At 34.6% G+C, this 25,032-nt stretch overlaps 1 pseudogene; it reads left to right on the top strand.

Annotated features, from left to right (window-relative positions):
• The first annotated feature begins 1,123 nt into the window (after nucleotides 1-1,123).
• On the top strand, nucleotides 1,124-13,271 carry LOC132296594 (protein NRT1/ PTR FAMILY 3.1-like; annotated as a pseudogene).
• Nucleotides 13,272-25,032: the final 11,761 nt, after the last annotated feature.

Below are 25,032 nucleotides of genomic sequence, written 5' to 3'. Positions count from 1 at the left end.
AATACAAATCCCCTCAAAAATATATAAATCAAGATGTAGAAAGCATACTTAGGGCTAACTCTAGCCCCAAGAGGATGTCTGGCCACTCATAGATGGTGTCCTCCAACTCTCAAGGGCTAATTTCATGGTAGAGATTGCTCCTCTTCTTGGTTGATAGAAGAACTCCAAGCTTGTATCTCTAGCCTCCTCTCTTCTTTTCTTCCTCACTAAGAATATGATATGGAAATTATGTCTCTAGTGTATGTATATGTGTCTCAATATAATGGCTCATATTCCTTATATAGGTAGATTAAATATCACCCCAATGACCTGGGCTCGTGCACCAATATTTCCCCCAATGATTGGATATGAGACAACTTTTAATGAACTGGAAATTGGATTTTCTCGCACTTGGGGAAGTTCGATCGATCGAACTTATGGTGAGATCGATCGAACATAGATGAGATCTATCGAACTTAAACTGGATCGATCCTCTATGGCAGCGCCTTTTTAGATAAAGACAAATCTGAGATATTTTAGGGAACGAGACAAAAGTGGTAGGTAAGGTGGTAGAACTGGATAAGATGGAATCTTTTCAATCGATCTGAAGAAAGTTGGATCGATCGAACTTTATGGGATCTTTGGATAAGGACAAAAGAGCTTGGATCCATCTTGAAATGTCTAGATCGATGAACTTTTGATTGATCGAATATTTCCTGAGACCGATCGAACTTGCTAAATTTCAACCAATTGCTTCTTTTTGCTCCCACTTTGCTCCTTTCTTTACTCATCTCAAGATTGCTTCAATTATGCTCTTATTTAACTGAGTTAGCTTATTTTGGGGATAAGTACCTGAAAATGGAAATAATACAAAATCAATCTAAAATGGGAAAGTAAGATAGATAAAGGTCCTGGAATACCTAAGCTTAAGGGGTTTAGAGAGATATTATTTAAGAGTAGAGAGGATACTTCCATGTATTTGTTGATCATCATTCCCTATCTATAAGCAGCAGACTTAGAAAATACCTGGTAAAGGGGACCACATGGGAGTCAATTATCAAAGAAGACCATACTTGTAGCTCCATTGTTTATCTTGTGCTCGACTAAATGTTGACCAAGGTGCCTATTTTGTAGTATTCTATGAATGAGTGATTGGAAGTCACTAGTAATTAGTCTTGAAGTAATTAGGGGTAGCAATGGTACTGACCAATTTAAAATGAAGATTCTTTTGGAGAAAGAAGCCAATAAGGTAGCTTTTTCATTCCAGAGTGCCTTCAGTTTTAGTACATGGTGGTGGATCCACATAAGTCCTACCATTATTGGTAACTGGCTGCAACATGAGACCAGAGAGGGGGAGTATAGGAAAGGGGTTAGTCAGAGAGAGCCTTACATGAGGAGGATGCAGCGTTATTGAAGCATAAGCACATTCAGTGTTAAGTGGTGGAAAATTATGATTCCTTGATCCTACCAGAGGATTAGGGGAGGGGAAGAGATGATGTGGAACCATGGGACTGAGTGAGATCATGTGCAGTAGGATAATGAGAATTTAAAGTGTCTTGTAAATGAGTGATTACCTTCAAAAGCATGCCAATTTCCTTTTGCAGCTCAATAGGATGCTTGAAATCTTCATAGATCTGAATCTATTCTCGTAGAAGTTTAACCAAGTTCCTTAAGCTCTTGGCCTCGTCAGCTCCAACCCATGGTCCACATCTGGTTGGAATTGGTCGAGTCTCCTGTTGAGTAACAAAATATCCCTTGGAAGGACATCAACAAATTTCTCAATGGCAGAGAGTTCACATGTGAGGTCATTCATCCTAGCATTAGCGGGAGGATGGATAGGTGGTGGAGGAAGAGGAGGGGGAGGAGCTTGTTTTCTCTTTACTCAAAATATTCAACTGCAAAAATTAATACAAATTGTTTTATCTTCAAAATAAATAAATAAAAATATCATGACTTTTACTAATGGACAAGTATAATACACAACAATGCACACAAGTATTTAGACATTTTACAATGCACCCTCACCAAAGCTTTTTATACAAGTTGCACACACCAGGACTCACTCAATCACACTTATTCACATAATGTCACTTGGTGTTTCTCTACCCAAATCTCCTATTTATACTTGGTGCTTATGAATCAAATATAATATTTTATTTTTTATTTTTTATGGTACAATCAAATATAAATTATCAAAACAAATTGTATAAATTAATACATGCGTACATTAATATTAGCGAACCAAATTGTTGTCAAATTATTGAGCTTCTATTTGTTGTTTGAATATAAAATTTAACTCTTACCATATTTTTGTAATCAGGGGACGATATGTATAATATCATCATCAACGCTACCGGGATTGAGGCCTCCGCCATGTGAAGGTGACGGTGAGCAAGTTTGCCAACAGGCCAATTTTGGCCAATTGGCAACCATTTACATCTCTCCTACCGACTGCTTTGGGGTCTGGTCGAATTCGGGCTTGCGTGGTACCATTTGGGGCAGATCAGTTTGAAGAAACAAACCCTCAAGAAATGACTAAGATGGGGAACTTCTTCAATTGGTACTACTTCTTCATGGGGTTACCTACCGTGTTAGCAACAATAGAAGTGGTGTATGTTCTGTTGGGATTTATATGCCCTGGCATAGCGAATTCCTATCTGGATTGTATTGACATATGTTCCTGACATATCTAAAATATTTATGATTTATATAATTGGTGAATTCAATGTATTATGTTTCAATTCACTATGAAATTGATAGTGTCCAGTTAATTACAAGAAATATTTATATATATGTATGTGATGACAATCAATGCATGATATATAAATAGTAATTATAAATTGTTCATAGTCGGTAATTATGGATGGACTCATAATTAATTAAGACTTGAACTGGATCCGCGTTAGGTTGAGATATATTGCGAGAGCCGTCGTATGCAATTACTCCCTATCACCGTCATGGCATTTGACTCTTAAGCATGAGAAAAGTATAGACTCTTTTATTAATTAATAATTACTTTGATTTGTTCGGCGGATTCTTCGGGATCCTTAGACCGACACTTTGGGTAGTTATGTAATTAATAGTTAGAGGGTTATATTTTCAATATTTGCGTCATTGCTACTTGTATTTATTTTGTATTGATTATGGTTGATCACAAAGTAAATTCGAAGGCCTTCGTGTGTTTTTAGACAAAATGATTTATTATATATTTATTTATTTAAATTATTATTTTTGTCAAACAAATGTTTTATTGTGATCGAGCCAGAAATAATCAAAGGTACCAAAATAAATATATTAATTAAAGAGTCGGATTGATGGCTATATTTATCCGATAACTAATTATGCATAGAGGGGTCAAAGTGCAATATTGACTTAGAGGTTATTTATTATTTAATTGGAGTTCAATTAATTTCTTTTAGTGGAGTAGAAATTAATTTATGAATTAATTGAATTGGGTCCATGGACCGGGCCAATTATTAATTCATTGTAGCCAATAAAATAATAGGCCCAATGGATTCTCACTCATAGCCCAACTTGATATTGGAATCATATTAGATTTGAGACATATGAATTAGAGATGGAGAAGGATTTGTTGTTTCCTTTTCTTTATTTTTATGTTGCCTATAAATATACATGGTCTATGTATATTTTTGGGTGTGATTTTTATGAGAAGGAAAAAGGAATAAATTTTCTCTCTCTAGAAAATTAGGGTTTATGTTCTCATCTAATGGAGGCTCCCACAAGCCTAGTTTTCCAAGGTCATTCATGGAGGCATATGAGTGATTCCTAAAGGCAAAAGAATTACCAAGAAGATGGAGATCCATGGAAAAGGTGTCTAGCAAAAGGGATCTACAATAAGTGAGAACATTCACTTTAGAGGAGAGATCTAAGGTTTACTCAAACCTTGATGTAAGTATTCAATCTTTTAATTGAATGATACATCATGTTTTATTTTTGCATAAAACTTGTCTCTAAGTGATGAATCAAGATCTATGAATTTAAATCTCTCGAAAAGTTTTTAAAACTAGCACGTTTCCCAACAGTGGTATCAGAGCATGGTTTGATTCATTATTAGAGATCATGATTTTATGAAAATCATCATTCATGGATCCAAAATTATATTCATATATATTTTTATTGATGTATGTTGATGTATGATTTAATATGTTGATATATATTGATACATAATGATGTATGAATGATTGTGAATGAATGATGATGTATGGTTGGGCCATGGATGAAGCTTATAGGTTAAATTAATGTAATTTTATCTTTGGATGAATGTAATTAAGGCTTTGATTTAGCCGTTTGAAAGTTCAATGATGTAATTTAATTTTTTCCATTGTATTTCAAATTGTAAATATTTTTAAAGCCATGTAATCTTCGTCAAAGGATGCTATGAAGCTTCAAGAAGGTCCAAGAGGGTTAAATTAGGCTTCAGAAATTTTCTGGGATTTTTTAGCAATTTTTCGGAATTTTTCTGGAATTTTTTAAGGCCTAATTTAATTTCTGGAAATTTTTATTAATTTTTTCTGGATTTTTCGGCGTTTTTCCGGTGGCCGGAGCATCACCGGCGGCGAGAAGAGACGTCGGAGGAGGCTAGAATCAAGTGTAGTGCATCTGGGGTGAGCCTGGCGCGTGAGGAACACGCGCCAGGAGAATGCACGCGCCAGCCAAATGTGTATGGCCTCCACGCGCGTGCAAGCGCGTGGAGGCGCGTCCCACGCGCCCCATGCGCGTGCCAGCGCGTGGGGGCGCGTCCCACGCGCCCCAGGCGCGTGCCAGCGCGTGGGGGCACGTGGCTTCACCTGCAGCATGCCCCAGGCGCGTGTGAGCGCGTGTGGGGCCCTCCAGTCGCGTTCCAAGCCGTGTTTTGCTTCTCCTGGTGCGTACCAACCTTATGTGGGTATTTGCAAGCTGATGGAAGATCTTCGCGCAATGATTAGAGCAATTAAATGTTAAAAGCTGATTCCATTGGCCATTTTATTTGCTTTATCTGTCATTTATTGTTGTATGAGATGCATGAAATAATTAATTGCTAATTATTATTGTTCATGCATTGGATCCATGATATTTATTTAAATGGCTTGATTTATATTAGTTAAATTATGAAAATTAATTGGATTTGATTACTAATTAATTAGAGGGCACTTATTGGGAAACGAAAAATTATTTTTATAAATTATTTTTGAAGTGTGCCTCAAGTTAAATATTAGTGAGTCATTTAAAGTCCAAATATTTTCTAAATTTAATTGGATTAAAATCAAGACGTTTTGCATGCATTATATCATGTAAATGAATAAAATGAAAACCCTGATTATGAATGATTAAAAATTGAGTGGGAGCGGGGATTTTTATACATTGCCCCATGGCCTTCGTTATTAAAACCATTGTAATTAGATCTTCAAAAATAAGGCCCCACGCATGATTTGAAGAGTCTTAGTATTACAAGAATGGTTGTCTCATGAAAATAAAAATATTAAATGTTCATTGTAATTAGATCTTTAAAAATAAGGCCCTACGCATGATTTAAAGAGTCTAGATTATAATGACAACATATTTAATGTTTTATTTTTCATTAGAGCATTAATAATGTTATACACTTAATCTAAAATCAATCGTGTTAGCTCCCCAACGGAGTGGTCTACACTAGGTGATTTTAGAAAGGCTAAACATAATCGGGAGTCATTTCATATAGATAGACAAGGCATTGTCTTAAGAGATATGGAGATGATGGGATTTGCCCGCCAATAGCAATAATGAACTTCGCCAACCGAATAAGTTATTGGTGTATTGGTTATCCGATTTTTCATGCTGTGGTTAAGGGACCCACATACTATTTTAATGGAAGTGCTCACCTTATAGTAAATGAATCTCAACAATAGTAATAATGAACTCCTTCAACAGGATAAGTTGTTGACATATTGATTGGTTGATTTATTATGCTACAGAGTTGAGGGACCCGCATTAATTAAAAGGGATTGTTCACCAATAATGATAATGATCTCTTGTTCGATTGAGATTTATTATATTATGTGGTTAACAAACTCATTTTAATTTTAAATATGCATGACAGAATTAATAATTCACCTTGCATATTGTATGAATGCATTTATATTCAGATTAATTATGTCTAATCCAGTTTATCTACTTGCTTACATATTCTATGATATTGGACCTTATTTATAATGACTGGAAAATGAACTTAAATATTTTATTCACAACGTAAGGGTACAAAATGTGTTTATTACTCCTATACCTATCTCTTTTACTTTGAGATACCAAATTTGACATTAATGCTTTTAATAAATTAGATAAGGCAAATGATATGACTTGGTGCAATATTCTAGAGTTTAGCTCGAATATACTCCAAAGCTAACATTTGTATTATTTTATTTTCTTCAAGCATCATATTAAATGTCAATGAGATATTTTGGTGAGATTAGATAGAGCATATGCCTAAGTACTGTGTCAAATTTAAATACCATCAAGATAGCCTGATGAACTCCAGTTTGAAATCAAATTTTGGAAAATGATTGTTTATTATTTAAAAATTAGCTGGAGATCAATAAGGCTGACTTGGGTGGTAAGTTTCAAGTTGACATGATTATTGCCTTGTTACCAAACTCATTCGACTCTGTTAGAGTGAACTAAATAAGGAATCAGTTTGAGTTCACACTCGCTGATATTCTTATAGAATTGGTAACAGAAGAAGGGATAATCAAGAGTATGGGCGTTCTTATCAATCTAACCTAGTCTATACCATCTTCTTCTAGGCCCAAGTGGATGGGCAAAGCAAAGAAGAAGGATGATAATAGGACTAGGCTAGCACAAAACATAGGTATCTAAAAGGTTAAAGGGAATAAGGCAGTGTATGTTGAGGGCGAATGAAACTGTTTCTTTTGCCGTTAACTAAGACACTAAAGGACAAACTGTCTAAGCAATGACGTGGCATAGGAAAATATATATTTAATCATTGAGCCATGTTATGTGGTTGTATCTATTGATTCCTGATGGATAGATTCTGGAGCCACTAAACATGTTTGCAATTTATTGTAAGGATTTCAGGAATCCAGAAGCCTTGATGATATGGATATATATTTATCTTTTGACCTGATGCCAAGGTTGTAGTTAAGTCAGTGGGAGTATTACATCTGAAATTAGAGAGTATGAGGATATTAGTATTAGAGAACTATCTTTATGAACAGAAGTGAAACGCAATCTCATTCTTATTTCACTTTTGGCTTATAAAAACTAGATCGTTATTTTGTAAAACTGGTTTTATAAAATTGAATAGATATGCGATTGCTTCTGGTGCATTGAAAGATGGTTAATATACTATAATCACAAGCTCTTAAGATTTGCAGGATGTAGAAACTAATGTTGCATCTTCTAGATTGAATGTTAAGAGAAAATTTGTTATTCCTGACTCATTGTATTTTTGGTATCTATTTTTGGGTTATAATCAATCAAAATGAGATTTAAAGATTGGTTAAAGAAGGTTTATTACCTAGTGAGGCAGAGGAGCCTAAACCAAACTTGTGAATCTTGTTTTGAAGGATAGATAACTCTGAGGGCTTAATCAGCCAAATGAAATAGATATAAAGAACAATTGGAGTCGGTACACACGTACACGTGTAGTCTTATGAACATCCAATCAAGATTACTCACGTTTTGGATAAATTTACCTGTTGCGACACAAGTTTTATACTTTTGGTATATTCCGAGAGGGTCAAGACTGATGTGGAGCACAGATTAGGTAAACTTATCAAGACACTTCGATCTGATCGAGTATTTGAGTATTTCTTGGGATAGTGCAAAGACTATATCGTCAATGAGGGTGTTGTGTACCAGTTTTCCGCAATTGACGCTAAATTAATTTAGGTGTCAAATAGGAATAACAGAATTCCACTTAACATGGTTAGATCTATGATCAGTAATGCCACATTATCTCTTTCATTTAAGAGTTTAGCGTTAATGACATCGATACGCATTATGAACTGCATTCCATCTTAGTCTGTCTCAAGGATACCGTTGAGCTGTGTTTTTGACTAAATATTAGTTTGAATCATATGCACATATGGGGTAGTCTTGCACATGTGCGTTTGATATGGACAAGTAAGTTGGAATCAGATCATAGGCATGCTAGATTTGATAGCTACTCTAAATGTCACTAGGATGGATTATTTTATGATCTCAAAGATAAAAGTTGATTGTTTTCACTCACTGTTTATCTATAGGAGAATCATATTATGAATCACATACCTAGTAGCATAATGTTAGAGAATTTGGTATGAGTACCAAATGTACCACATGTGAACACACCTATTATAGAGATTGAGAATAATATATGAATTCCCTATTGATGCGTTAGCATCATCTACTACACAGATTCTTGCATCGGCACATTGATGTAGTGGGAGGATTATCATCCAATTCGACAGAATCATGTTTTTAGGTGAGACCATTATGGACATCCCTGTTAAACATGAGTTGGACCCAGTAAGCTACACGGAAGCGTGAACTGATATGGATACAGATCGTTTTGGTGAGTTACTATGAAATCAGAGTTGGAATCTATGTATTCTAATAAATTCTGGGATCTTGTAGAACTTTCTAGTAGGGTGATTCCTATGGAAGGCAAGTTAATCTACAAAAAGATACCAGAAGATTTCTTAGTGAATAAATCATGAGTATACAAGGGAATGTTATTATTTTTCTTAATTCTATATATTGATGACATCCTACTCATTTATAATGACGTGGAAGTTTTGTCATCAATTATAAGGTAGTTGTTCAATTACTTTAAAATGAAGGATTTTCAAGATGTAAGCTATATTCCTAGGATCAAGCTTTTGCAAGATCAGGTTAAAAGGAAAATAGGCTTATCTTAATAATCCTACATTGATAAAGTTTTGACCAGGTTTGGTATGCATAACTCAAAGAATGAGTTCTTGCTTTATTGATATGGATCGCTCTCTCTAGTAAGTAGTTTTTCAAGACTAGCAGAGGAGATTGAGCAAATGAGACTGGAACAATATGTTTCGGCATATGAGAGTCTCATATATGCCATGGTCTATACCAAACAGGACATCCGCTACATGGTAGGGATAGTCAGTAGAGATCAGTCCAATACTGGACTTGACAACTGGTCTATTGTGAAAAATATCATTAAGTACCTAAGGAGAATCAATGATATCATACCCATTTATGGATGTGATGATATGGTCCTAGTCAGGTATGCTAGTTCTGATTTTCAATCAGAAGTAGATACTATGAGGTTCATGACTTAGTGTATGTTCACTTAATGGAAGGGAAATCAGTTGGTAGATTGTCAAACAGATTTCAACTGTTGACTCAAACCTGCAGGTGGAACATATTGCAGCCTTAAAGGTGGCAATATAAGCCTATTGGTTTGATCTCACTGATTTAGAGGTTGTGGAGCATACTAGCCTGCCTATCGAGCTATATTGTGACAATAGTGCAGAAGTAGTCCAAACCAATGACACAAGGTTCCATAGAGGAACAAGATACACTGAGAGGAAGTATCATGTTCGACATGATATTGTCCGGCAAGAAAATGCACTTGTAGTTAAAACATTGCATTGGAACACAACTTTGTTGATCCATTATCAAAGGTGTGATTGATCAATAATTTTGATCATCATCTGGATAACATTGGAGTTAGGTGCAATTTGAATTGGCTATGAGGGCAAGTGGGAGCTGTTGGGATTTATATGCCCTGGCATAGCGAATTCCTATCTGGATTGTATTGACATATGTTCCTGACATATCTAAAATATTTATGATTTATATAATTGGTGAATTCAATGTATTATGTTTCAATTCACTATGAAATTGATAGTGTCCAGTTAATTACAAGAAATATTTATATATATGTATGTGATGACAATCAATGCATGATATATAAATAGTAATTATAAATTGTTCATAGTCGGTAATTATGGATGGACTCATAATTAATTAAGACTTGAACTGGATCCGCGTTAGGTTGAGATATATTGCGAGAGCCGTCGTATGCAATTACTCCCTATCACCGTCATGGCATTTGACTCTTAAGCATGAGAAAAGTATAGACTCTTTTATTAATTAATAATTACTTTGATTTGTTCGGCGGATTCTTCGGGATCCTTAGACCGACACTTTGGGTAGTTATGTAATTAATAGTTAGAGGGTTATATTTTCAATATTTGCGTCATTGCTACTTGTATTTATTTTGTATTGATTATGGTTGATCACAAAGTAAATTCGAAGGCCTTCGTGTGTTTTTAGACAAAATGATTTATTATATATTTATTTATTTAAATTATTATTTTTGTCAAACAAATGTTTTATTGTGATCGAGCCAGAAATAATCAAAGGTACCAAAATAAATATATTAATTAAAGAGTCGGATTGATGGCTATATTTATCCGATAACTAATTATGCATAGAGGGGTCAAAGTGCAATATTGACTTAGAGGTTATTATTATTTAATTGGAGTTCAATTAATTTCTTTTAGTGGAGTAGAAATTAATTTATGAATTAATTGAATTGGGTCCATGGACCGGGCCAATTATTAATTCATTGTAGCCAATAAAATAATAGGCCCAATGGATTCTCACTCATAGCCCAACTTGATATTGGAATCATATTAGATTTGAGACATATGAATTAGAGATGGAGAAGGATTTGTTGTTTCCTTTTCTTTATTTTTATGTTGCCTATAAATATACATGGTCTATGTATATTTTTGGGTGTGATTTTTATGAGAAGGAAAAAGGAATAAATTTTCTCTCTCTAGAAAATTAGGGTTTATGTTCTCATCTAATGGAGGCTCCCACAAGCCTAGTTTTCCAAGGTCATTCATGGAGGCATATGAGTGATTCCTAAAGGCAAAAGAATTACCAAGAAGATGGAGATCCATGGAAAAGGTGTCTAGCAAAAGGGATCTACAATAAGTGAGAACATTCACTTTAGAGGAGAGATCTAAGGTTTACTCAAACCTTGATGTAAGTATTCAATCTTTTAATTGAATGATACATCATGTTTTATTTTTGCATAAAACTTGTCTCTAAGTGATGAATCAAGATCTATGAATTTAAATCTCTCGAAAAGTTTTTAAAACTAGCACGTTTCCCAACATGTTCAACACAATTTTGGACGGGCATGGGGATTTGGAGTCCCTACCATAGCAGTGTTATTATCCGTCATTGCCTTCATTTCAGGATATCTTTTGTACCGAAAACTAGACCCCATAGGGAGCCCATATACAAGGTTATTAAAAGTCTCCTTTGCTGTAATAAGGAAAAGAAGTCAAACAATGGTTTCAGATCCTAGAGGATTGTATGAGAATGAGGAGCTTGATGCTTCTTTAGCTGGCAATCGAAGGCTATTTCACACTCAACATATGCAGTAAGTCCCTCTGCCTCTCTCTGTTTGTTTTGTGTTGATGTTATGAACTACACTGAACATATGAGAATATTGGTAGATATTGCATGAATTGAAACACAAAGATAGTATTTTCAATAACGAATGACTTTCTTACTCTCTGGGAAAACTTATAAATTTTGTATCTCTTTTCACTTCAAGGAAATTCTGGAAGGCAATATGAAGTTATTTTTAAAATCAACAATTTAAAGTTTATTAATTTTTTAAAATGTAATTTCATATTTAATATGAACTGACTTATTAATAACATTAGTGAATTTCATTTGGCAAAAACATGTGTGTATGTTAGAATTCAGAGTGATGAAGACCACTGTATCTTTTGTTGTCATGATCGTTATATGAGAGAGTCCATATGATTCAGCCATTTCCCTCTATGTAGATAACTGGATGTGTGTGAATGGACTAGTAGGACTACCATTCCAAGCATTCTTGCTTGTTCGAAAAGGAAAATTATGGATTATTTGTGCCTCATATTCATAATTCTAAGCCTTGTACAAGGTCATTTCATAATTCTAAGCATTCTGGTCCTTCATTAGATTATCCCCACTCCACTTGTACTAGAAGAATTAACTTTGAATTCTTATATCAATCACTTCTGTTTTATTCATTGCATTCGTTTATCTGTTTGTTGAACTGTCAGGCCACCTGGTATTTAGTACATTTATATTGTAAAGCTTGGTTCAATTTGTCATTGGTTAAAAATGATCGAATTTTCTTCTCAAAAAAAAAATAAATAAATAAAATTATTTGAAGATAAAATTGATAACTAATAAATGTCAGGTGAGAGTTTAATTTTTGCTCGTGGTGTGATACAGATTTCTTGATAAGGCAGCCATTGTCACTGGAGAAGACAACCTCCAATCACCCAACCTGTGGAGGCTAAACACTATCCATAGAGTTGAAGAACTGAAAACGTTTATTCGAATGGGACCGATATGGGCAACTGGAATCATCCTTAGTGCAGCCTATGCCCAACAAATCAGATTCTCAATCAAACAAGCCCACACCATGGATAGACACCTGACAAGGTCATTTCAAATTCCTGAAAGCTCCATGACCATCTTCACAGTCACCTCCATGCTTGTCACAATAATCTTCTATGTCTGTGTGTTCGTCCCTATTATCCGTAGATTCACGGGTGTAGACCGGGGCATCTCCTTCCTGGTGCGGATGGGTATTGGCTGTTTCACTTCCATACTAGCCACCCTAGTTGCTGACTTCATTGAAGTGAAGCGTAAACATGCCACAATTACTATCACTGTCTTCTGGCTTGTGCCACAGTCCGCCCTTCATGGCATCTCTGAGGCCTTCATGCTTATTGGATATCTTGAGTTCTTGTATGACCAGGCATCAGATAGCTTGAGGAATACTGCTTTGGGGTTGTTTTCGATAGCCAATACAGCTGGGGTTTATTCCAGTGCCCTTTTGGTGTCACTAGTGCACAAGTTTAGTGCTGGTCCAGGTGGTTCAAATTGGCTTCCCCATGATGACTTGAATAAAGGGAAGTTAGAATACTTTTACTGGTTGATAACATTGCTGCAGCTTGTGAATCTTGTTTATTACATATGCTGTGCAATGTTCCATACCTTCAAGCCATTGAGACGGGCCAGTCTTTGAGGGAAGATAGTGGTGGTCAGGGAAGAGGTTGATTCTATTCATTTTACTGTTCCCACCTCCTCTCAAGAGACTATTCAAGATGGAGGCTTACACGAATTGAAGAGTTGAACACACAAGACATTTGAGTCATTTTCAAAAATCTTATAATTACTAACTTAGGTAGAGTTTCCTGAATTTCCTCATTAGAAATATAGATAAATTCATCTTTCACAGCATGCTGATCGTCAAAATTTAAGAACTACGAGGAGAATTACCATTCTATGTTAATTGCATGTTACATGTAAAAAAAATTAAAGGCTAGTGAGTGAGTTAATTTTTAGTTATTAAAAAAATTATAGGTGCATATATTTATATTATATTTTTTTATTTGTTTTTTTTTAAATTATTGATAAAAATCTCACACACATCACTCACACACTCATTTTACTATGTGAAATGTGAACATAAGTATTTGCTAAATAAATTCAAAAACACGTTACACCCAACCTAGCTCGCGATGTACATCCCTAGGAGAATCCGGAAGGGGTCATGATCATTCAGAATCTAGGCAGCAACGGCGTGCTCTATTCCTTCACAAAAGTCACCCATTTGACTGCTGGATCTTCTCTCTCTCTCTCTCTCTTTCGCAACCAAGGCAAAAATCTTTTCCATGGCACCTCTCACTGGATGAAGCCAACTCAGCCACACTTGCCGTTGTCACTGCCCACTAAGCGCCAACTCAGCAACTGGAGTAAGAAAGTTACATTGTTAAATTTTCTTTTACCATGTACATATACCGTATACACAAGTGATATACGATATTATTTTATTTACTTATATGTGGACCCAATTCACCTTTCTCTTTTGTCAAAAGGCTATTGAGAGAGTTAATTTTAGATATTAAAAAAATTAAAGGTGCATATATTTATAATATATTTTATTATTATTTTTTTTTAATGATTGATAAAAATTTCACACACATCACTCCCACACATAGTTTTTTTTTTTTTTTTTTCCTTCACACACTCATAGTTTACTATGTAAAATGTGAACATTAGTATTTGCTAAACCATTCAAAAACATGTTACACCCAACCTAGCTCGCGATATACATCCCAGGAGAATCGGGAAGGTATTTGTTAAACCATTAAGAAACATGTTACCTATGTAAAATGTGAACATAGGTATTTGGGTCGTTCTCCATTCCTACACAAAAGTCACCCATTTGACTGTGTTTCTTTCTGCAGCTTAAAGGTGCATATATTTATATTTTATTTTTTTTATTTGTTTTTTTTTTTTTTATCATTGATAAAAAATTTACACAATTTACTATGTGAAATGTGAACATAGGAATTTGCTAAACAATTCAAAAACATATTACACCCAACCTAGCTCGCGATATACATCCCCAGGAAAGGGTCGTGATCATTCAGAATCTAGGCAGCAATGGCATGCTTTATATTCCTTCACAAAGTCACCCATTTGACTGCTGCATCTTCTCTCTCTCACAACCAAACCCCGTGTTTCTTTCTGCAGCTTTGCCACCATGCGCCCACGTGCACTGCAACTCTCTCTCTCTCTCCGTGCCTCATTCGTCAAATTTGAATACGACATCAATTATATATCACTCCAACCTTGGCCTAATAAGTATTTAAACAATAATATTAGATGTTTGGTACAGAAATAGTGTATTGAAAACTTGCCATAGACAACTTTTTCATTCATTTCGAACGCATTCACGTTTATTCTCATTATATATATATATATATATATGACTTTTCTGGTATATATGCTTGTAAAGATTCTACTATTACAAAAAAAAAAAAAAAAAAATGATTTCCGAAATAGTAATGTTACAATTGTAATTTTTGTGCCATTCCAATATTACGTAATGCTACAAGGACTCTTGTAAGTATATTAGATTTTTCTAAAATATTTTATGTAATTGATTAATACATTCGTTGTTAAATGAACAAGTTTATGTTTTTCCTTTCAAAAATAATTATCATAAAACTTTTCAAATATTTTACAATGTTACCAAAAAGTAAAAGTTAATATTTTTTTTTTTTGATGGCTCGCATTCAATTAGGAACGGTTATTGGGCTTTTTTTTTTTTTTTTTTTTTTTTCAAACAATTATTACATAGGTTTAATAAGGTAAATGTGCGAAATACCCTCTTGAACTCGTAACAAATGAGCAAAATACCCCTTAACTAAAAAAATGAGCAAGTCATTCGTAGTACTTCCAAAAGTGAGCACTTTGCCCCCTCCAGTCGCAGAAATCCCTTTCCGTCAATTTGATCATACACGTGACTGACTCGTTATAATTAATAACAAAAATACCCTCCAAGATGAGCATTTTGCTTTTTTTTACCCCAATCAAATCCATTTGCCCAACTGTCTCTCCATCTCATCATTGTCTCTTTGCTCTCTCCCCAAGTCCATGTATATATATATATATATATATATATTGTTATAGTATATATGAACATATTGTTACTATGTACTATTTTTAAATATTCATATTGATCCCTAGTAATATAGGGTAGCTTGAGAGCTCTGATTCATCATCAATGAGAATCAATAACATGAAAAGCAGCAAAAATAAATAAATAAATAAATAAAAGACAAACACATTTGAGGATATTAACATTTAACAGTGAACGAAAAATTAAAATAAAGTGAACTAAATATGCTAAAATCTAAATAATAATATTAATAATTTAATTTTTAAATTCTCTGATTTATTCTCTCCCTCCCTAGACTTGAACCCAAGGTCAAGTGGGTTCAAGCCATAGGTCAAGTGCTTTGAGCCACTTAGACCATAATCTAATTTCACCGAGCCATATTAAAATTTGTCTGAACCATTTAATTCGGATTGCACTCAATTCAGCATTTATATAGTATAGATGCATTTTTTAGTCCGAGAGAGTATTACACAGAGGAGGTCCACCGTATCCACGAGTTTGTAGTGCTGCTACTAGTGGAAGTTGTGATACCGTCGAATTTCCACGTGTAGGTTGGCCAGTCCCAAATCTGAAAGCCTAGGGATATCAAAACAGTTGAGTAATAAAACACAGAATACAAGAAGGAATAAAAACATAATAAATAATAATGATAAAAGAAAACTAAATTAATAAATATAATAATAATAATTATTACAAAAATCTAGATGATAAAATAATGAATCTACAACATACAACCTAGCCGAGAATCTGAATATCGTGGACCCCTAATAAATCTCATACGGGAAACAACGCCTAAGTTAACTGAGCAATAAATACATGAACTAAGTCAACTGAGCAAAGATGAACTCATATGTCAACGACATTGGAAGAATGATGATGACTGATCTCTGATCTACACGAACAACCTCTATGCCTGGTACTAACAAGGACCTAAAAAATATTACAACAAAGGTGGGTCAAAACTCATGAATAAGTCTTTTTCATTACAACCCAAATAGAGAACCGATGAACGATACAATGTTGGATGTTTATCTCGAGGATTGCTCTTTTAATGACAAAATGCAAGTAATAAGGTTTAAAGCAATTTGACATTGGTGCATTGGTGTGTTGACAATTTAACATTGGTACATTGATATGTTGGAGGTTGAGTCTCGTGTTGTTAAAGGCACATTATACTGGAGGTTGAATCTCATGTTGTTAAAGGCACATTGTACTCTCAGTTTTGTGAAAACTGTGACAACACACTCAATTGGCCTACAACCCTTATTAAGGGCATTTTTGTCTTTGTACATATCACTATATTCATATTATATATGTCAATGAAGCTACATTGTTCAACTGAGCTAGAATTATCCATATACCAGCTCAATCAAATGTGACAGCAGTATTTTTGCTGGTATATCAAAAAGGGGAATCTACAGGGATATTTTTGTAATTCTGTGTAGCTACAAATGCTGACACGTGCACAATGGTCCTGCCAAGATAGGATGTGGACAGAATACCATTCATTAGCCTAAAGTTTGAAAGGCATTGCTTATTTACACGTATATACATTTATGTGTATATAATATCTGTCAAAGGCTACTAAATGAGTTGCTTTCAGCTGAAATATACAAGGACATTGTAGTCCTTTCTCACACTGGAAGATCAGGTGTATCTCCTCATTGTGATAGGTGAAATATAGCTCAGCATTATCCATAGTAGGGTTGGAAGTGTGTGGCCTATATAAAGGCTGTTATATATAGCAATTGAAAGGGTGAGCCTCAAAGCAAAAAGAAAACCCTAGTAAAGAAAGGTAAATAAGAGTGTCTCGAGAGGCCATATGAACACATGATTTCCTGAGTTCTTAATCAAGAATGAAAGCTGAATACATTCTCAGAAATCAGTGAGCAAGTGTAAAATACATTGAAGTGATGATGGAGACCTAATGGACTGAAAATCTGGTGCAAAAGGTGACTAGAAGGATTTAAATTTGCTAGAATCACTATCTTAGCTTGAAGGAGGTTTAAAAAAGCTCTTATACATCTGCAGGAGGTGCTCACTTAAACAAAGTTGAGCTGAAGTAAGTTTTACATATCCGTAACCCTCATTTAAGCTTGTTTTCTGGTTTAGCCTCTGTTTTGTGTAAGGAAGTGTTAATATCTTGCTATGATTCACCTTTCAATCATTCTAGCAAGTTTCTATAGTTGAATAAAGGCTAGTGAAGTTCAGAAGTTACAACAAATTTGACCAACTTGAAGTTTGGCCAGGTAAACCTAAGTTGCTAAGGTTTAAGGCCTGAAAATCTGGGAATTAAACTATAAAAATTGTATAGCATGCTTATCTTGATGTAATTACTGTCTGAGCATGTGTATTTACATGAAATATGACTGAGGGCTTCGAATTCAAGGCAGTGGTGCAGTGATTTTATAGTTTTGTCCTTGAATGCAGAGTTTCTACAGAAACTGGTCTAAACTGATTTTGAGACTAAAATTAAATTGTGAAATGAATTGCTTAACCTTTGTGCTTTTGTGAGAAGAAAAACCAAGTATGTGAGAGTGCATTCCAGGCCTGAGAACTTATAGGATACCATTTATGCCCTTGATTCAGAGGCTTCATAGTAGCTGCAAAACTGAACCTGAGGTGTGCTGTTTTGTCACTGATTTTGTGCTGAAAGTGTACTAAACTTGCTCTGCTACTTGATAACATTATTTGTGCAAGTGTCTAATGATCATATGAAGCTGTGAGAACCTACAATTGCTCAAGGTTCAGGTGTTATGACATAATTGCCCTTGAGAGCGTCCAAGCCTATTGGGAACTGAATTTGTCTTTCCTTGCTTTAATTATTGTTGTAACCTATTGAGCAAGTGAGTATTGTGATTTCAAGGATGTGGATACAGAAGAACAGTCAGTGGTAAAGATATAGACTAATTTAACCAAAATACCCTTGTTTAAAGAAATCTGTTATAAGCTTGTTATTCACTGTCTACTAATGTCTTGAGCAAGGCTATTGCGTTGTGAAAAAGGCTGTGGGAACCTTGTGTGTACTTCAGTTGAAGCTGCATTGTGCTATGGAAGGTTTATTCAATTGAGCAGAAGAGAGAAGCTAGGGTTTCACTTGGTTATCAACTTAAGACTATGTATTGCATTCCTACTTGCTGTTATAGCTTAAGTTTATTGTGTATGGTATATTAACACTTCATTGTAAATGGTAGTGGGGCTTTAATACCTCATCCCATTGTTGATATAGCTATTTAGAGCTTTTGGTGTCCAAACAAGGTTGCTTAGGACAGGGGGAGTGCTGTGAGCACATTGGTGAACTAGTGTGTGAGTATTGGTTGTGAAAGCTTGTGTCTATTCTTGTACAAGGGTGTGTGCAGAGAGTGAGACAACTGAATGTGTAACAAAGTACTTGTAGCTAGTGGATGATTTATTGGCTGAGGCCAAGAACCAAGGTTTTTCCCTATTGAGAGGGTTTTCCTTGTAAACCTTGTGTTATGTGTTTGATTCATGTTTATTTGGTTTTGCTTTCATTGAAGAAAAGATTAAGTTGACCAATTCACCCCCCCCCCTTTTGGTCTAACATACAACCCTAGCCAACTCATGCAATATTTACATAGTTGATAAGTATATATATACACACTAAAGTCTCTCACTGGACTAAGACAGACTTAACCGGATAGTGAGTATCTCATGCAAAGCGTATACAAGGTGGTCACGAGTCCTCCTTCTACCATGGCATACACATTCCTATATCCAGCTGCCCATCTCAACCGGCAATATACGCCTTAGTCCTAACTACTGATCACGAGACCTCAAGCTCGTATTATGGTACATATAATAACGATATATATACCTAGCCATATCCGGACAATGGCACACCAAAAATAAACTACCGTAACCATATCATGACAATGGTTTGGGAACATATAAAATAATATAGCCATATCCTGACAATGGCATGTCATCCATATTCTGACAATGGCATGACATAGAACCTGTGACGGCCTTGATTTTTCAATTTAGTGCGTCCTGTAATAACCCGAAGTTTGACCCGATAACGGATCCCGAATGCGGAAGCGAAAATAGAAACCAATTCTCTAGAGGGTACAATACATCTCTAAGCCGCCAAAGCGACCTTCCACGAGGTCACGAAACTCAACGAGAATGAAAACGGAAGCTAGGGTTGAAAATAGACCAAGTATGGCCCCCAAGGGCAAAATGGTCCTTTCACACCAAAAACAAAGTCTTTAGGGATGCACGTCATCCCTAAGACACTATTGTAACTTTCTATGAAGCCACGGAACACAAAGAGACAATATGCGGAAGCGACATTTTAAAAACTAATAAGTTTAGCCTTAAGGGCAAAATGATAATTTCCAAAAATATGGGTGCCATCGAGCACACCATTGGATAGATGGTACAAAAATAACAAAGTTAGACTAAAAACTCACTTGATTCAGAGTCCGGACGAAAAAGAACGGATAAAAACAAAATCGGAGTCGTCGCGGAAGGCACCCAGGGTGCCCCCACGTGCGCGCCCCTGTGCACGTAACTGGGCTGCTAGCAGTAACCCTATTTTGCTGATTGCCAGAACATTGTGCTATTTCGGACCCCTTAACGACTTTTTTAGAAAACATCAAAAAAGAAACCCCCCCCCCCTTAAAATCATGTTTTCTAGCTGACCATGTCAAAAGAAAATTTTATTTTTGATGTAAAATTCCCAAAATGCCCATATACTCAGTTTTGACAAAAAGCCTAAAATGAAATTTGTTTCAAGTGTTCAAATGGCCGAATATGAAGTTGTGTGCTAAAACAATTATGCACGCAAACATAATAAGTGTTTGAAAGTGTGCGAGGATGGTCCGTGACCCCCAAATATACCCGATGCAAAATACGACCTATCAAACCTAAAATTTGCCTAAAATGACCTTTAAATGAAAAACATGAAACTAAAAATACATAGATACTTTCAAAAGACCGTTTGGCCATTGGCCACACTTCATGCATATTAAATGAGTCCTAATGAGTGTGCTCGTGCATACTTTGCACCATCCAAATTGAAAATGACAACTTAAAACTTCATATTTTCTTATTTTTCAATAATTACACATGAAAACAAAAATACTTAAAGGAATCAACTTAAAAGTAAATGCCCTTTGGCCTCATTACATACATATTAAATATATCCTAAAGAGTGTATTTAAGTACACTTTACATATTATAAGGCAAAAACGGTATATTAAACCTAGCTAAGTATTACAACTTTATAAATGAAACTTAAACATGCTAACACTTGCATATGAACAAAAATACATCAAAAGTGCTGCAAATTAACAGGATAACCTAGGGATATTGTACATAGTGAATCCACGTCGCCTTACCTAAAACAAATCGCATTCAATGGGGTGAGTAACTTACATTACTCGTAGGGAATGAGCATGCATACACCTAAAGTTTTACAAGTTAATATAATTTGATCCATGTGGTTTATGCCACCTAGCGTCTATGTTCAAAGTGAGACCAAAGGAACATCCTAAGCTACCTTAAAACATTTATATCATAAACCACAATATTTATAAAATTAAACGATATAGGAGCATACGACACAACATAACAAGATATAGATTATCAAAGCTATCAACTTGAAATCTAAAATGCGAAAACAACTAAATGATATAACTTAACATAATTGGAACTTCCAATACAACGTAATAAGATATAGATTATCTAAGTTATCAACTTGAAGTCTAAAATTCGAAAACAACTAAATGATATAACTTAACAAAATTGGAACTTCCAATACAACGCAATAAGATATAGATTATCAAAGTTATCAATTTGAAGTATAAAATCCGAAAACAACAAAATGATATAACTTAACATAATTGGAACTTCCAATATAACGCAATAAGATATAGTTTATCAAAGTTATCAACTTGAAATCTAAAATGCGAAAACAATTAAATGATATAACTTAACATAATTGGAACTTCCAATGCAACGCAATAAGATATAGATTCTCAAAGTCATCAACTTGAAATCTAAAATGCGAAAAATAACAAAATAATACAATTTAGCATAATTGGAACATCCAATACAACGCGACAAGATATAGATTCTCAAAGTTATCAACTTGAAATTTAAAATGTGTAAACAACTAAATGATACAATTTAACAACATCGGAACCCCCCAATACAACACATAAGGCTACAAATACTCAATGCACTTAGCCAAATACCATGCACAACCAAGTCATGGAAAAACATACAAGACATGCCCTAGGCCCTCAAGCTACAATAGTATACAAAATGTCGAATTTTCAGTATGCGATTCGTTACACGCACAAGGCATATAAATATCGAATCTTCAGTGTGCGATTCGTTATACGTACAAGACATATAAATGTCGAATCTTCCGTGTGCGATTCATTTCACGTTATAACAATATTATCAATATTGGAAACTTAATCTCTTGAATATAAGACAAGTCTAAAATCATGATTTAAACATACAATCAACGTCAAATACATGATTAAATCATTAATGCAACAAAAATGGAAATTAATTAAATAAAATAATTAATTTCCCAAGATTTCAAATCTCATCCAAATATTTCCTAATTAATATATGTCAAATTTCATAGCATGGTCATTACATATATCAAGTCAAATAATTATTTAAATGAATAGAACACTTAAATAAAAATTAATTAAACTAATTAATTAATTTATCTAGATTTCAAATCAACTTCATATACCTTCAAATAATTATATATTAAAGACTATATCATGGTCAATGCATATATGAACTCAAAACTTAATTATATCCTTAGAACAATTAAACGGAATTTAATTAAAATGACATAATTAAATCTCTAGATTTTAAAACAACTCCAAATGATTCCAAATTAATATATGCTAAGGAACAAGTCAAGGGCATCACATATATCAAGTTAAAAACATAATGACATCAATGGAACCATTAAATAGGTTTTAATTAATTCATTTAATTAAAATCTCTAGATTTCAAAACTCATCCAAATATTCTCAAATTAATATATATCAAAGAATATGTCAAGGCCTAATTTAATATCATGTTACAAGTTAATTCTACACTAGATACAACTATGTGAATTAAATTTCATACAAAGAAAATAATTAAATAAAGATTTTAAAAGTCATCCAAATATTCTCAATTTAATATATGTCAAAGAACATGTCAAGGCCTAATTTAATATCATATTACAAGTTAATTCTACACTAGATACAACTATGTGAATTAAATTTCATACAAAGAAAATAATTAAATAAAATTCTAGATTATATACCAAGACATGCATACATGTTATATAAGCATAAAAAACATGTAATACACCAAGATTTAAATCATATAACATCCCCTACCCCATTTTGAGATGAAATCTCAAAAGACACCAAAATGAAACTTCTCCGAATCCGACGATACTTGTCGTGACCAGGGTTTTTATTCAACCCGGTGGGTCACTGATGAACCGAAGATTGACCCGATAACGGATCTAGATACGGAAGTAAGAAACAAGACAATGGTCCCTCAAGGCATAACACACCTCTAAGACACTAAGATGACCCTCCATGAGGTCAAGGAACTCAAAGGAAATAAAAATGTGGGAGCAAAGGATAAACCTAGGCCTCTAGAGATACGAACCATCCCTAGGACACCATAGTGACCTTCCATGAAGTCACGGAACTCAAGGAAATTACTGGAAGCAGAGTCTAGGATAAAAGGTTAAATAGTACCCTATGGTACCAATGACAACCAAGGGAACAAAGTCTAGTTCAAACTAGACCATATACACCATTAAATAGCTTAAACAGGATCAACAAGGTCAAATGGAAACAAGTAGAACAAGGTTAAACCATCAAGGCAACCAACCAAGCAAAACTCATAAGGCAGTTTCATTTCGGTCGACCGGAATGGAGTATCGGTCTGCTGAAACAAGTCTGGAGAAAGAAAAGAAAAGAGCTCTCAGTTCGGTCGACCGAAGTGACAAACCGGTCTACCGAAATAAGCCTCGAATTGAAAAAGGCTACTAGAATTGAGATTTTCACTATTCAATTGAAACCACAAAGGGAATCGGTCGACCGAAATGGCTCGAAAATGTGCATATGAACCTGTTATGCACCAAGGCTGAAATAAGTTCCTAAGTCGTACTTGAATCCCCCATAACATGTTCAATTTACATTATATACTAATGTGTGATGGTGTGAACATGAACGCAAGTGTAATATGGTATTTTAAACATGCTACAATGGCCTATGGCCTCATTACAAGTCATTTACAAGATTTGACATGTCAAACCTCTAAGTTGGAAAAGTTGCATTTCAAAGGCAAAACTTGAAGTTTACATACATACATTTAAACTATAAAGTCTATGGCCATTGGCCTCATGTCATACACATCAAATACATTGAAAAGAGTGTACTTATGCACACTTTACATACATAGAGTCAAAGAATGCAAGTTTTGTCATGGGAAGCTACAATCATCCAAGGCAATGAAATCTTCAAGTCTTGAGTCCTGTACCTGAAATATGCCCTGGTAACGTAGGGGTGAGCAACATAAACCTACTCGCAGGAGATAAGCATGCATCGACCTAGCATTTTACAATTTATATCACCTTAAGGTGAAACATGTTAAAAAGGCTTATGCCACCTAACGTCTATGTCACAATGAGACTCAGGGAGCATCCTAAGCTACCCTAGAGTAATATCAACGAGAATCATGATATATATACATATATGAAATGAGTCAAGGTTGGAATAATCCAAAGAACACAACACGAAGGGTACAGGAATACAAGTCAACAAGAATTACATTTTCAATGCAACTAAGCAAGATTTGGAATAATCCAATTAACACGACAAGTTTACAATTTACTATGAATCACATTATCTATGTAATTTACATGATTGGAACATACCGATTTAACCCGAAAAGAAGAATACACGAAGTCAAGGATAATGCATAAAATCTATGCAATGCAGCAAGGTAGAGATATTCCATAAAGCACGACAAGAAGAATACTAAGATATAAATTAACGAGAATTACATTATCAATGCAATTAACATGATTGGAATTAAACCAATTAACACGACGGGAATTATACACGAGATAAAGAACAAAGCATAATATCTATGCAAGTATACAAGGATGGAACATTCCATATAACACGACGATAAGTATACTCGAATATAAGTTAACAAGAATTACATTATCAATACAATTAACATGGCAAAAAGTATACTTGAAATCCCGAATGAGGCATAATATCTATACACTGAAACAAGATTGTAGCATTTCACATAACACGACAAGTTTAAATCTTCAAGGAATAGCAACTTGAAATTTAAAGAGTGAAATCAACCAATGTGGAAACTCGGATATCGCCCGGATTAAAACCGTACTCTTGAGATCACTTTAGGGCTACTAACCCATGGGTACCTTTCCCCTAGTGCGCACTATAGTGTAGGAGGACAATCCCCCGTACTAGAACTAAGTCCTAGCCATAACAATTCTT

Source organism: Cornus florida, unplaced genomic scaffold, assembly GCF_030987335.1.
Source record: "Cornus florida cultivar Cherokee Brave unplaced genomic scaffold, ASM3098733v1 CherokeeBrave_3.0.0_Hap2_Chr02, whole genome shotgun sequence".
Classification (NCBI taxonomy): domain Eukaryota; kingdom Viridiplantae; phylum Streptophyta; class Magnoliopsida; order Cornales; family Cornaceae; genus Cornus; species Cornus florida.
The sequence above is the reverse complement of the archived record's forward strand: the minus strand, read 5'-3'. Positions and strand labels throughout refer to the sequence as shown.